The 12,947-nt window shown below is 36.5% G+C and overlaps 1 long non-coding RNA gene across 1 annotated transcript; it reads left to right on the top strand.

Moving 5' to 3' along the window:
- The first annotated feature begins 8,618 nt into the window (after positions 1–8,618).
- LOC124167503 lies at positions 8,619–9,648 on the top strand. The gene is made up of 3 exons (XR_006866700.1): positions 8,619–8,675; positions 9,095–9,157; positions 9,554–9,648. It is a non-coding gene; the product is annotated as an uncharacterized LOC124167503 (long non-coding RNA).
- Positions 9,649–12,947: the final 3,299 nt, after the last annotated feature.

Below are 12,947 nucleotides of genomic sequence, written 5' to 3'. Positions count from 1 at the left end.
TTACAACTGATGCAAAATTTAGGCTTGCATAGAAATACCCTCGATCATTACTATTAATTAATTAAGTTGAGATTGAGTACGCATTTCATCAATTCATAAACAAAAATATATTACCTTGGTGTTATAATCCATATCCTTCAATTGAGACAAAATGACCCGTCATGAACCCAAAAACTATGTATATTAGAACTATGTTAAAATGTAATGCTACATGAATTAGCAACGCCATTAATAAAGACTGTAAGAAAGGCTTATTCTACACATCAGTTCTACTATACTAAATTCTATTTGACTCAATTGATAACCACTCTTTGGAGCAAAAGATACTTGGTAAATGAAGAAGGTAGTTTTTATAGCAAAGATGTTCATTTGGATGGAAATAAAAATTGGTTTCCATAATTTAGAGATCCAAGCTAAGGTTTATCAAAGTTGGCACTTCGCTCCAGCATCCACAAAAACACCGGTACTTTTTTCGTTAGAACCGTAAACTCTTCAACCCCACTTCCACTCACAATACATCCTGCTTACTATTATGAAGACATTTAGTTTCCCTGCTCCTATGGTCACTGTTATCCAGTGAAATAAGCTGATCATAATTCAACGAGTTTCTTCAGTCAGACCCGCAACCATCTGGGTGGTTACAATGTTATAATCTAATAGTATTCTATTTCAACGAATGACCTTTTATACAAACGATGGATCTACAGGGAAAGCATATATGTATTCGGATGAAGTAACGTTGCAAATTTCTATGCTTATTCTTACCATAGTAGTTATCTAATAACTATTGAATATCGCTAACACCTTAGTCTTGAACCCTCCTAAAGTACGCTATAAACGGAGATGTAATGACAAAGTATGAAAATAGAGTCGTTATTAATATCTCCTGATAGATTGAGTTGGAAATACACAATTTTTTTTATTATATTAGAAGCAATATTAGGTTATAATGGGTTTAAATCGCTTGATGCCTTCATATCCAATAAAGTATTAGAATATAAAATTCTGAGGAAACATATTACACGGCCACCTTATTTACACTAAACCAATAACTGACTCAGTAAATAACAACTGTTCTGAGATAAAGATACCTGGTTAATAAAAAAATATAGAATCTATAGCAAATATGTCGATCTGCATAATTATAAAACTTTGTTCCAACAATTAAGAGATCCGAGTTTTAGGTTAACCAAGTTGGCACTTCGCTCCAACAGCACCATAAACACTGGTACTGTGTTTGAGCAGAATCTAGTATCATTCTATACGAGAGACTTATACAGAAAGGCTTAATGTTAAGGGCAAACATATTATTCTAATGAAGTAAAGTTGCAGAAATCTAGGCAGCGTCACTTCCTGTTTTCTCTCATGATACTTACATATAATTTACAGAAATTATGCGTCGATACTGTTTTTTTTGTTTCTATTTCCATGAGTGGGTTTATTTCTACCATATACAAATATAAAATATTTACTTAATTTAAGTTTCTGGATGCTTCAAAACCGTAGTTTTGACATTTGACAAAAAATGGAGCGTGGTTTTACTTCAAGAGCCTCTTATACTCCGAATGATAGAATCCGACCCTAATGCTACGGTGAGAAAAATGGGTTGAATGCGTTTCTAAATCAATCATGTTATTAAAAATAACTCTTAATTAAAAAAGAACAATTATTCCGTGATTAGTTTTCCTAAGTCCTATTTCGATATTATTATAATCTAGTCCAAACTCGTAGGCATATAATTTCAGCACTGATTTTACTTATTCATATGCGCGGCTCGCACAGACCCATTGTTGTCGTTGTCATGGGTGCACTTGAACGGAAAGAGTTAGCTCTTGATCGAGAGAATTGACGCGTTTGCGAATTGCTGCGTGGGTTTTTGATTGAAATCTAGCGATTTTGAGTTGCAATCAGATATACTGCTAAGTATACTTGAAGAATAACGCCTGCTTCACTGACTTCTAAAGAAAGAAACAAGGATACGCCGCTGAAAACGCTGCGAACTGAGACTTGGATGTCTTCCTGAGTTTTAACGGGATATCTTCCCGGGAAGTGCTGGGACATCTTCCAGCTGAGGCAGGGATATCTAAGAACGCAGAGCATATTATCCTCCTCAGTGTGACTGACTGTGAGACAGCAGATATCTGCTTGAGTTTTCTCATCAACATTCTCCAGGAAATTACTGGGATACCTTCATCTGAAGACGATTTGCGAATTTCTACTAGTATTTTTGAGTTAAATTAAGCGATTTTGAGGTGCAATCAGATATAATTCGAAGTCTACTCGAAGAATAACGACTTCTTCACTGAAGTTCCAAGACAGAGACCGGGATTCGCCGCTGAAAACGCTGTGACTTGGCGGCCTACCTGAGTTTGACTGGATATCATCCCGAGTAGGATTGGTATATCCTCCAAATTAAGGGCTGAATATCTTCCTGGCTGAGACAGGGTTATCTTCCCGAGTACGTCTACCATATCATCCCCAGTGTGACAGATTGGGTGACAGCAGACATCTGCTTGAGTGTGCCCTTAACATTCTCTAGGAAACTACTGGGATATCTTCAGCTGAAAACGATGGGAAAGATTTTATGTAAGTAGAATATACTTTCAAGCGAAGTAAATAAGTTTAACATAAACGAGACTGTAGGAAATCAAAATGATACATTAAGTGTGAATGATAAAATCAATTCTTGTGATTTAAACTCAAAATGTGGGTCGAGTGAATGTCGAGTGAGTAGAAATAAAATAAAGGCACCACAAATTGCACATAAAACTTGCCTCTACATCCTTATTAGAAAAGATCAGAGATAAACCATTAGAGAGTTCATTAGATTAATAGTTTTGGTAACGTCAAAGAGAAAAGAAATGGATTTAATATTCGCGCATTCTAATCATGATCTTCCTTTTCTGTTTTTAGTTTCCATTGACGACTTGGAGGAAGTGGGTCCTTACCGATACCACGTAAACATTTGGCGTAAGTAAAGCTTCTTGATATCATTCAATAACAAAAGCCTCTTTAGAAAATCGCCCACAACACCAACTCCTAAACTAGCTAATGAGCGAAACTCTCTTTTTCACAGGCGAACGAAAGGAACAACCCGAAGCGGTGCCTATAAATCTTGATAAAAAGTAAGTGCATCATTTACTTCACATCGTCGAGCAGTTATCCATGTGTAATTTTTTAAATAAACCCTTGTCGATGAAAGCTTCCGCGAAGTGGTGTAGTAGGCGGAGAAAGGTTTCCGGGTTTTCCTCCGCATCGATTCATCTTCATGACGACTGTTAGGCCGGTGTTGCTTTTGGCGACCACCGGTTGGAAGTGAATTAAACTTCAAACCTGAAGCGGCACGTGGATGAATCGTAACTTAGGGCGACCTTGAAACCTTGCTGAGTGTACTGAATAAAGGCTTATAGTAAGACTTCGTAAAAATAGAACTAAATATTTCGACAAAAAACAATATTACCAAAAGAATATCTTCTTTATCTTAGTAGTACTATTAAAGCATTAAATCAAAAAGGAAGGTCTACACTTGAGCATGAAATGCCTAAGTATATTATGTAATTCTTTTTGACGATTCCTAATTACCATCTTTTACTATTTTTCACCTGAATAGGGCGCATCAAAGTTCAAGTTGGAGACTGATGGCCTGGATGCGATCGGCATTCTGTTTTCTCAACAGAAGAGAATCTGAAGTGATAGAAGTGAAGCCAGCAGGTAAAGCCTTATTCAATGTTCAAAACTTTGAAAATACGTCCTGTAGGATACCCCTTTCATAATGTTTCTTTTAAATTTGATGTTTATTCTTTCTTGGTTCTGAGATTTCCCATTTAGTTGCCAAACGTATTTGATCATTTTCAATTTTCTCTACGCAATGCATTATGGTCCGTTCACGTGATTGTACCTGTTCTCGTGTATTACATGTTTTTGCATTATTATTAGTGACCCTCCTTACAGAAATATGCTTTGCTATTTAGAAGTAATACGTGCATTAAAAAAATATGTTTATGATGAAAATTCGCATTTCAAATTTTAATTGGTTATCGAGTAGTGTGAGTTTTTTTGTATACTTGTACCTTCTGATTCACCAGAGAGAAAACATTGAAGCTTATCAACGATACCTTTCTTTATTCACAGTGCCTCTCCGCTCCATTCTAAAGCACAGTGCAAGTAGTTTCGGGACATGGCCGGAAATTTCACGTAATTATTCTTTCTCAATATACGTAAGATAAATACTGAAAATTTTTTCATAAATATCTATCCGTCATCACCACTCATCCATTGAATGAATCTGGAATTCCAATTCCCAACTTGCTGACGGTTACAGTAGGAAGTTTTATGCATTTTATCAGAGAATTATCTCCCTCTCATATCTAAAAAAAATTAATTCTTGCAATTTCAGCAGATTTTCTCATACATATTTTCACGTTCTTAAAACATAAATCTAGAATTCAAATATTCCCAACTTATTTTCATTAACATTGTGAATTTTAATGCAAATTATTCCAGAGATATCTCCCACTCAATACTTAAAATTTATATTTTTGCACTTTCAGGGGACGTCATACCGATTGGCAAGGAAACATCTGTATAGAGTTAAGCCGAGGCCTTCGTGTGACGAAGCTGAATGACAACTATATTACAGATCAGACGTCTTGGGAATCGTCTACAGAGCTGAATGACAACTTTACCTCTGATATGACACCATCGGAATTCATCTATGAAGGAGATACCTCAACATGTTAAATTGAATCCTTGCAGAGGATCGTGATACGAATTTAACATTTGCATACGTTTGAATGAGTGGAGATGTGTAAATTTGTAAATTTTATGTTCACATTTTAAATGTTTTTTTAGCTTGACAGCGGAGAGAGAGCTGTGCTCAAATTCATTAAATACTGAACATTTAGTCTCTTTGGAGAGTTAAAATTCAATTCATTGTGTTTTATTTAATTCCTTTTTGCTAAAGAAGTTACGGTTTTCGAGAGTATTTTAAAAGTCTAGAAAAATATTTAAGAGCCCTAAATTTATTCTAAAACTAATCTCGTTAAAATGGCGTATTCATTACGATTAATACAACTGTACCAGTGAGAAAATATTATTTTTTCCATATCGCCTATCACGCTTGGGATACGCGATATGCTGAAATAGAAACATTTTAACATTATGGCGGGAAAAAAACCTGGAAAAATTGCGATTAGGGACTGAATTGTGGGCGAGGGTAAGGTTAAAGATGGCTGTTCCGTGGGTACAGATATTACTGCAAAACCAAAAAAGAAAAGAGTTAGTAAATACGAAAGACCTTTCAACTCGCACTTCTCCCGTAAATACTGTACTTACTAAACCATATATGGATAATGCATGGATGGCTGTGTGACGATTCAATTTGGCGCTAACATTCCCATGCGAGCTAAACAAAAGTGAGAAGTCACATCCATGATTTTTTCGCCGGCATTGTAATTCATTTTCCCCCAGCAATACTAAAATGATTATGTTCATAACATCACATGTGCCACTGCACTATCTCAGTCATCGAGGTGAACCCGCGTCCAGTTTTCACTGTTCACAATCCTTGCCCTCGTTTCGGAGGCGATGCAGCGCACCATCTTCCGGTATCACTTGTCGCAAATGTATAATCAGTTGATTGCTTTGAGTGCCCCTAGGGTGGAGCGCCGCACCGCCTCCGAAACATCGGCCAGGTATGGCAGTTGTGACATCTCGACGTAGCTTCACTCTGAAGCCGAGATAGTGCAGTGATTAGTTTTTACCGCGGCAGCCTAACTTTTAAAGTGAACATGTGTATTTTATTCTTACCGTCTGACAGTTATACTGACCGCAGTGAGTTTATTCATCCGACAAACCTCTTTAATTAACTGTAAATTCTGGGTATATCATATCAGCGTTTGCCACGGTCGTTGCAGATTGCACCACCACAGAAAACTAGGAGCGGGGAAAGTCGAAATCACTACGAGGATTATTCTCACTTCTAGTCAAGGCGGGCCTGCCGAAAACGCTTCCTTCGGCCAGAATGGATATCAATTGACTCAAATTAACCATAATTAACGAAGAGAAGCTTCTAGGAGAAATTAAATTTCAATTCTTCTCATTTAAAAATGTAGAAATTTTCTACGATTCATAATTAAGGTAGCAGCTAATATTTCGCCACTAAACTTTACAGCACAAAAAATGACTCGTAGTTTAATCTCTCCTGATAAATAGAGTTGGAAATAAACATTTTTTTATTTTTCTTAGAAACAACATTGGGTTATAATGGGTTTAAATGACTTGCTGCCTTCTAATTCAATGAAGCCTTAGAATCTAAAATTCTGAGGATACATATTACAACGCCACCGTATTTACACTACACCAATATTTGACTCAGTAAATAACCACTGTTTTGAAATAAAGATACCTGGTAAATAAAAAAATGTAGCATCTATGGCAAATATGTCGATCTGAATAATTACAAAAATTTGTTCCAAGAAATGAGAGATACGAGTTTTAGGTTACCCAAGTTGGCACTTCGCTCGAAAATACAGCCCCATAAACACTAGTACTGTGTTTGAGAATATCATTAATTTTATACGAGAGACCTTTATAGAAAGGCTGAATATTAAGGGCCAACATATTATTCTAATGAACTAAAGTTGCAGAAATCTAGGCAACGTCACATCCTGTTTTCTCTAATGACACTTACAGAAAAGTATGCGTCGAGGTTGATTTATCGTTTCTATTACCGTGAGTGAGTTTAATTCTACCGCATACAAATATAAACTATTTGCTTAATTTATGTTTCTGCATGCTTCAAAAAGGTATTTTTGACAATCGGTAGCAACATGAAGTGCGGGTTTACTTCAAGAGCCTCTTATTATTAGAATTGCAGGATGTTACCTTACAGCTACGGTGGGCGAAAATGGGTGGAATGCGTTTCTAAATCAATCATATCATCAAAAATAATACTTAATTAAACAAGGACAATTATTCGGTGATTAGTTTCCTAAGTCACTTTGCGATATTATGATAATCTAGTCCAAACTCGTGGGTATATCATTTCAGCACTGATTTTAGATATTCATTTGCGCGGCTCGCTCAGACTCATTGTTGTCGTTGTCATGGGTGCACTTACATCGAAAGAGTTAGCTCTTGATCTAGAGAATTGACGCGTTGCGAATTACTGCGAGGATTTTTTAGTGAAATCTTGTGATTTTGAGGTGCAATCAGATATACTGCTAAGTCTACTTGACGACTAACCCCTGCTTCACTGAATTCTCAAGAAAGAAACAAGGATACACCGCTGAAAACGCTGCGAACTGAGACTTGGATGTCTTCCTGAGTTTTAACGGGATATCTTCCCGGGTAGGATTTGGATAGCCTCCAAATAAAGGCTGGAATATCTTCCTGGCTGTGATAGGGATATCTTCCTGAGTACGTCTACCATATCATCACCAGTGTGACAGATTGTGTGACAGCAGATATCTGCTTGAGTGTGGCCTAAAAATTTTCCAGGAAACTACCGTGATATATTCATCCGAGGACGATGGGGAAGATTTTATGTAAGTAGAATATACTTTCAAGCGAAGTAAATAAGTTTAACATAAACGAGACTAGCGGACATCATATTGATGCTTTAAGAGTGAAAAATAAAATAAATGCCTGTGATTTAAACTCAAAACGTGGGTCCAGCGAATGTATTAAGTAAGTCGAAATAAAATAAAGGCACTACAAATTGAGCATAAAACTTGCTTCGACATCCTTAATAGAAATTATCAGAGACAAATCATTAGAGATTTCATTAGATTATTAGTTTTTGGTAACGTCAAAGTGAAAAGAAATGGATTTAATATTCGCGCATTCTAATCATGAACTTCCTTTTCTGTTTTCAGTTTCCATAGACGACTTGGAGGAAGTGGGTCCTTACCGGTACCACGTAAACATTTGGCGTAAGTAAAGCTTCTTGATAAAATTCATTAACAAAAGCCTCTTTAGAAAATCACCCACAACACCAAATCCTAAAATAGCTAATGAGCGAAACTATCTTTTTCACAGGCGAACGAAAGGAACAACCCATAGCAGTGCCTAGAAATGTTGATAAAAAGTAAGTGCATCGTTTACTTTACATCGTCGAGCAATTACCTATGTAATATTTTTTAAATAAACCCTCTTCGATGAAAGCTTCCGCGAAGTGGTGTAGAAGGCGTAGAAATGTTTCCGGGTTTTCCTCCGCATCGATTCATATTCATGACGGCTTTTAGGCCGGTGTTGCTTTTGGCAACCACAGGTTGGAAGTGAATTAAACTTCAAACCTGAAGCGGCACGTGGATGAATCGAAGCTTAGGGCGACCTTGAAACCTTGCTTAGTGTACTGAATAAAGGCTTATAGCAAGAGTTCGTAAAAATAGAACTGAATAATTCGACAAAAAACAATATTACCAAAAGAATATCTTCTTTACCTCAGTAGTAATATTAAAGCATTAAATCAATACGGAAGTTCTATGCTTGAGCATGAAATGCCAAAGTATATTATGTAATTCTTTTTGACGATTCCTAATTCCCGTCTTTTACTATTTTTCACCTGAATAGGGCACATCAAAGTTCAAGTTGGAGACTGATGGCCTGGATGCGATCGGCATTCTGTTTTCTCCACAGAAGAGAGCCTGAAGTGATAGAAGTGAAGCCAGCAGGTAAAGCCTTATTCAACGTTCAAAACTTTGAAAATACGTCCTGTAGGATACCCCTTTCATAATGTTTCTTTTAAATATAACGTTTATTCTTTCTTGGTTCTGAGATTTTCCATTTAGTTGTCAAACGTATTTGATATTTTCAATTTTCTCTACGCAACGCATTATGGTCCGCTCACTTGATTATACCTGTTCTCGTATATTAGATGTTTTTGCATTATTATTAGTGACTCTTCTTACAGAAATATGTTTTGCTATTTAGACGTAATACGTGCATTAAAAAAATATGATTATGATGAAAATTCGTATTTCAAAAATTAATTGGTTATCGAGTAGTGTGAGTTTTATTGTACACTTGTACCATCTGATTCATCAGAGAGATAACATTGAAGCTTATCCACGATATCTTTCTTTATTCACAGTGCCTCTCCGCTCCATTCTGAAGCACAGTGCAAGTAGTTTTGGGACATGGCCGGAAATTTCACGTAATTATTCTTTCTCATTATACGTAAGATAATTACTGATTTTATTCATGCTAATCAATAATTGTTAAGTTTAAATATTAGAAATTTTTTTCATAAATCCGTCCGTCATCACTACTCATCCATTGAATGAATCTAGAATTCCAATTCCCAACTTGCTGACAGTTACAGTTAGAAGTTTTATGCAATTTATCAGAGAATTATCTCCCTCTCATACCTAAAAAAATGTATTCTTGCAATTTCAGGAGATTTTCTCATACATATTTTCACGTTCATGCAACATAAATCTAAAATTCAAATATTTCCAACTTATTTTCATTAACATTGTGAAGTTGAATGCAAATTATTCCAGAGATATCTCCCACTCAATACTTAAAATTTATATTTTTGCATTTTCAGGGGACGTCATACCGATTGGCAAGGAAACATCTGTATAGAGTTCAGCCGAGCCCTTCGTGTGACGAAGCTGAATGACAACTATATTACAGAGCAGACGTCTTGGGATCGTCTACAGAGCTGAATGACAACTGTACCTCTGATATGACACCATCGGAATTCATCTATGAAGGAGATACCTCAACATGTTAAATTGAATCTTTGCAGAGGATCGTGATACGAATTTAACATTTGCATACGTTTGAATGAGTGGAGATGTGTAATTTTGTAAATTATATGTTCACATTTTAAATTTTTCATAGCTTGACAGCGAAGAGACTGCTGTGCTTAAATTGATAGTTGGAGATGTATATAATGGTCTTAAACATTAGTTCAAGCTCTTTAGAGAGTTCAAATTCATTGTGATTCATTTAATTTTTTTGTCAAAAATGTTACTGTTGTCTAACATCAGAACACGCATTTAAAATGCGGAGATACGTGTATGAGTGGACATGTGCAAATTTGTAACTTTTATGTACATGTTTTAATTCTTCGTAACTTGACAGCGGAGAGACAGCTGTGCTCAAATTCATTAAATACTGAACATTTAGTCTCTTTGGAGAGTTAAAATTCAATTCATTGTGTTTTATTTAATTTCTTTTTGTAATAGAAGTTACGGTTTTCGAGGGCATTTTAAACACACAGGTATTTTAAAAGTCAAGAAAAATATTTAAGAGCCCTAAATTTGTTCTAAAACTATTCGCGTTAGAATGGCGTATTCATTCCGATTAATACAGCTGTACCAGTGAGAAAATATTATTTTTTCCATATCGCCTATCACGCTTGGGATACGCGATATGCTGAAATAGACACATTTTAACATTATGGCGGGAAAAAACCTGGAAAAATTGCGATGAGGGACTGAATTGTGGGCGAGGGTAAGGTTAAAGATGGCTGTTAAGTGGGTACAGATATTACTGCAAAACCAAAAAAGAAAAGAGTTAGTAAATACGAAAGACCTTTCAACTCGCACTTCTCCCGTAAATACTGTACTTACTAAACCATATATGGATAATGCATGGATGGCTGTGTGACGATTCAATTTGGCGCTAACATTCCCATGCGAGCTAAACAAAAGTGAGAGGTCACATCCATGATTTTTTCGCCGGCATTGTAATTCATTTTCCCCCAGCACATTAAAATGATTTTGTTCATAACGTCAACATGTGCCACTGCATTGTCTCAGTCATCGAGGTGAACCCGCGTCCAGTTTTCACTGTTCACAATCCTTGCCCTCGTTTCGGAGGTGATGCAGCGCACCATCTTCCGGTATCACTTGTCGCAAATGTATAATCAGTTGATCGCTTTGTGTGCCCTTAGGGTGGAGCGCTGCACCGCCTCCGAAACGTCGGCCAGGTATGGCAGTTGTGACATCTCGACGTAGCTTCACTCTGAAGCCGAGATAGTGCAGTGATTAGTTTTTACCGCGGCAGCCTAACTTTTAAAGTGAACATGTGTATTTTATTCTTACCGTCTGACAGTTATACTGACCGCAGTGAGTTTATTCATCCGACAAACCTCTTTAATTAACTGTAAATTCTGGGTATATCATATCAGCGTTTGCCACGGTCGTTGCAGATTGCACCACCACAGAAAACTAGGAGCGGGGAAAGTCGAAATCACTACGAGGATTATTCTCACTTCTAGTCAAGGCGGGCCTGCCGAAAACGCTTCCTTCGGCCAGAATGGATATCAATTGACTCAAATTAACCATAATTAACGAAGAGAAGCTTCTAGGAGAAATTAAATTTCAATTCTTCTCATTTAAAAATGTAGAAATTTTCTACGATTCATAATTAAGGTAGCAGCTAATATTTCGCCACTAAACTTTACAGCACAAAAAATGACTCGTAGTTTAATCTCTCCTGATAAATAGAGTTGGAAATAAACATTTTTTTATTTTTCTTAGAAACAACATTGGGTTATAATGGGTTTAAATGACTTGCTGCCTTCTAATTCAATGAAGCCTTAGAATCTAAAATTCTGAGGATACATATTACAACGCCACCGTATTTACACTACACCAATATTTGACTCAGTAAATAACCACTGTTTTGAAATAAAGATACCTGGTAAATAAAAAAATGTAGCATCTATGGCAAATATGTCGATCTGAATAATTACAAAAATTTGTTCCAAGAAATGAGAGATACGAGTTTTAGGTTACCCAAGTTGGCACTTCGCTCGAAAATACAGCCCCATAAACACTAGTACTGTGTTTGAGAATATCATTAATTTTATACGAGAGACCTTTATAGAAAGGCTGAATATTAAGGGCCAACATATTATTCTAATGAACTAAAGTTGCAGAAATCTAGGCAACGTCACATCCTGTTTTCTCTAATGACACTTACAGAAAAGTATGCGTCGAGGTTGATTTATCGTTTCTATTACCGTGAGTGAGTTTAATTCTACCGCATACAAATATAAACTATTTGCTTAATTTATGTTTCTGCATGCTTCAAAAAGGTATTTTTGACAATCGGTAGCAACATGAAGTGCGGGTTTACTTCAAGAGCCGCTTATTATTAGAATTGCAGGATGTTACCTTACAGCTACGGTGGGCGAAAATGGGTGGAATGCGTTTCTAAATCAATCATATCATCAAAAATAATACTTAATTAAACAAGGACAATTATTCGGTGATTAGTTTCCTAAGTCACTTTGCGATATTATGATAATCTAGTCCAAACTCGTGGGTATATCATTTCAGCACTGATTTTAGATATTCATTTGCGCGGCTCGCTCAGACTCATTGTTGTCGTTGTCATGGGTGCACTTACATCGAAAGAGTTAGCTCTTGATCTAGAGAATTGACGCGTTGCGAATTACTGCGAGGATTTTTTAGTGAAATCTTGTGATTTTGAGGTGCAATCAGATATACTGCTAAGTCTACTTGACGACTAACCCCTGCTTCACTGAATTCTCAAGAAAGAAACAAGGATACACCGCTGAAAACGCTGCGAACTGAGACTTGGATGTCTTCCTGAGTTTTAACGGGATATCTTCCCGGGTAGGATTTGGATAGCCTCCAAATAAAGGCTGGAATATCTTCCTGGCTGTGATAGGGATATCTTCCTGAGTACGTCTACCATATCATCACCAGTGTGACAGATTGTGTGACAGCAGATATCTGCTTGAGTGTGGCCTAAAAATTTTCCAGGAAACTACCGTGATATATTCATCCGAGGACGATGGGGAAGATTTTATGTAAGTAGAATATACTTTCAAGCGAAGTAAATAAGTTTAACATAAACGAGACTAGCGGACATCATATTGATGCTTTAAGAGTGAAAAATAAAATAAATGCCTGTGATTTAAACTCAAAACGTGGGTCCAGCGAATGTATTAAGTAAGT

Source organism: Ischnura elegans, chromosome 11 (genome assembly GCF_921293095.1).
Source record: "Ischnura elegans chromosome 11, ioIscEleg1.1, whole genome shotgun sequence".
Classification (NCBI taxonomy): Eukaryota; Metazoa; Arthropoda; class Insecta; order Odonata; family Coenagrionidae; genus Ischnura; species Ischnura elegans.
Note: the sequence above shows the minus strand (reverse complement) of the source record. Positions and strands in the feature narration are given on the sequence as shown.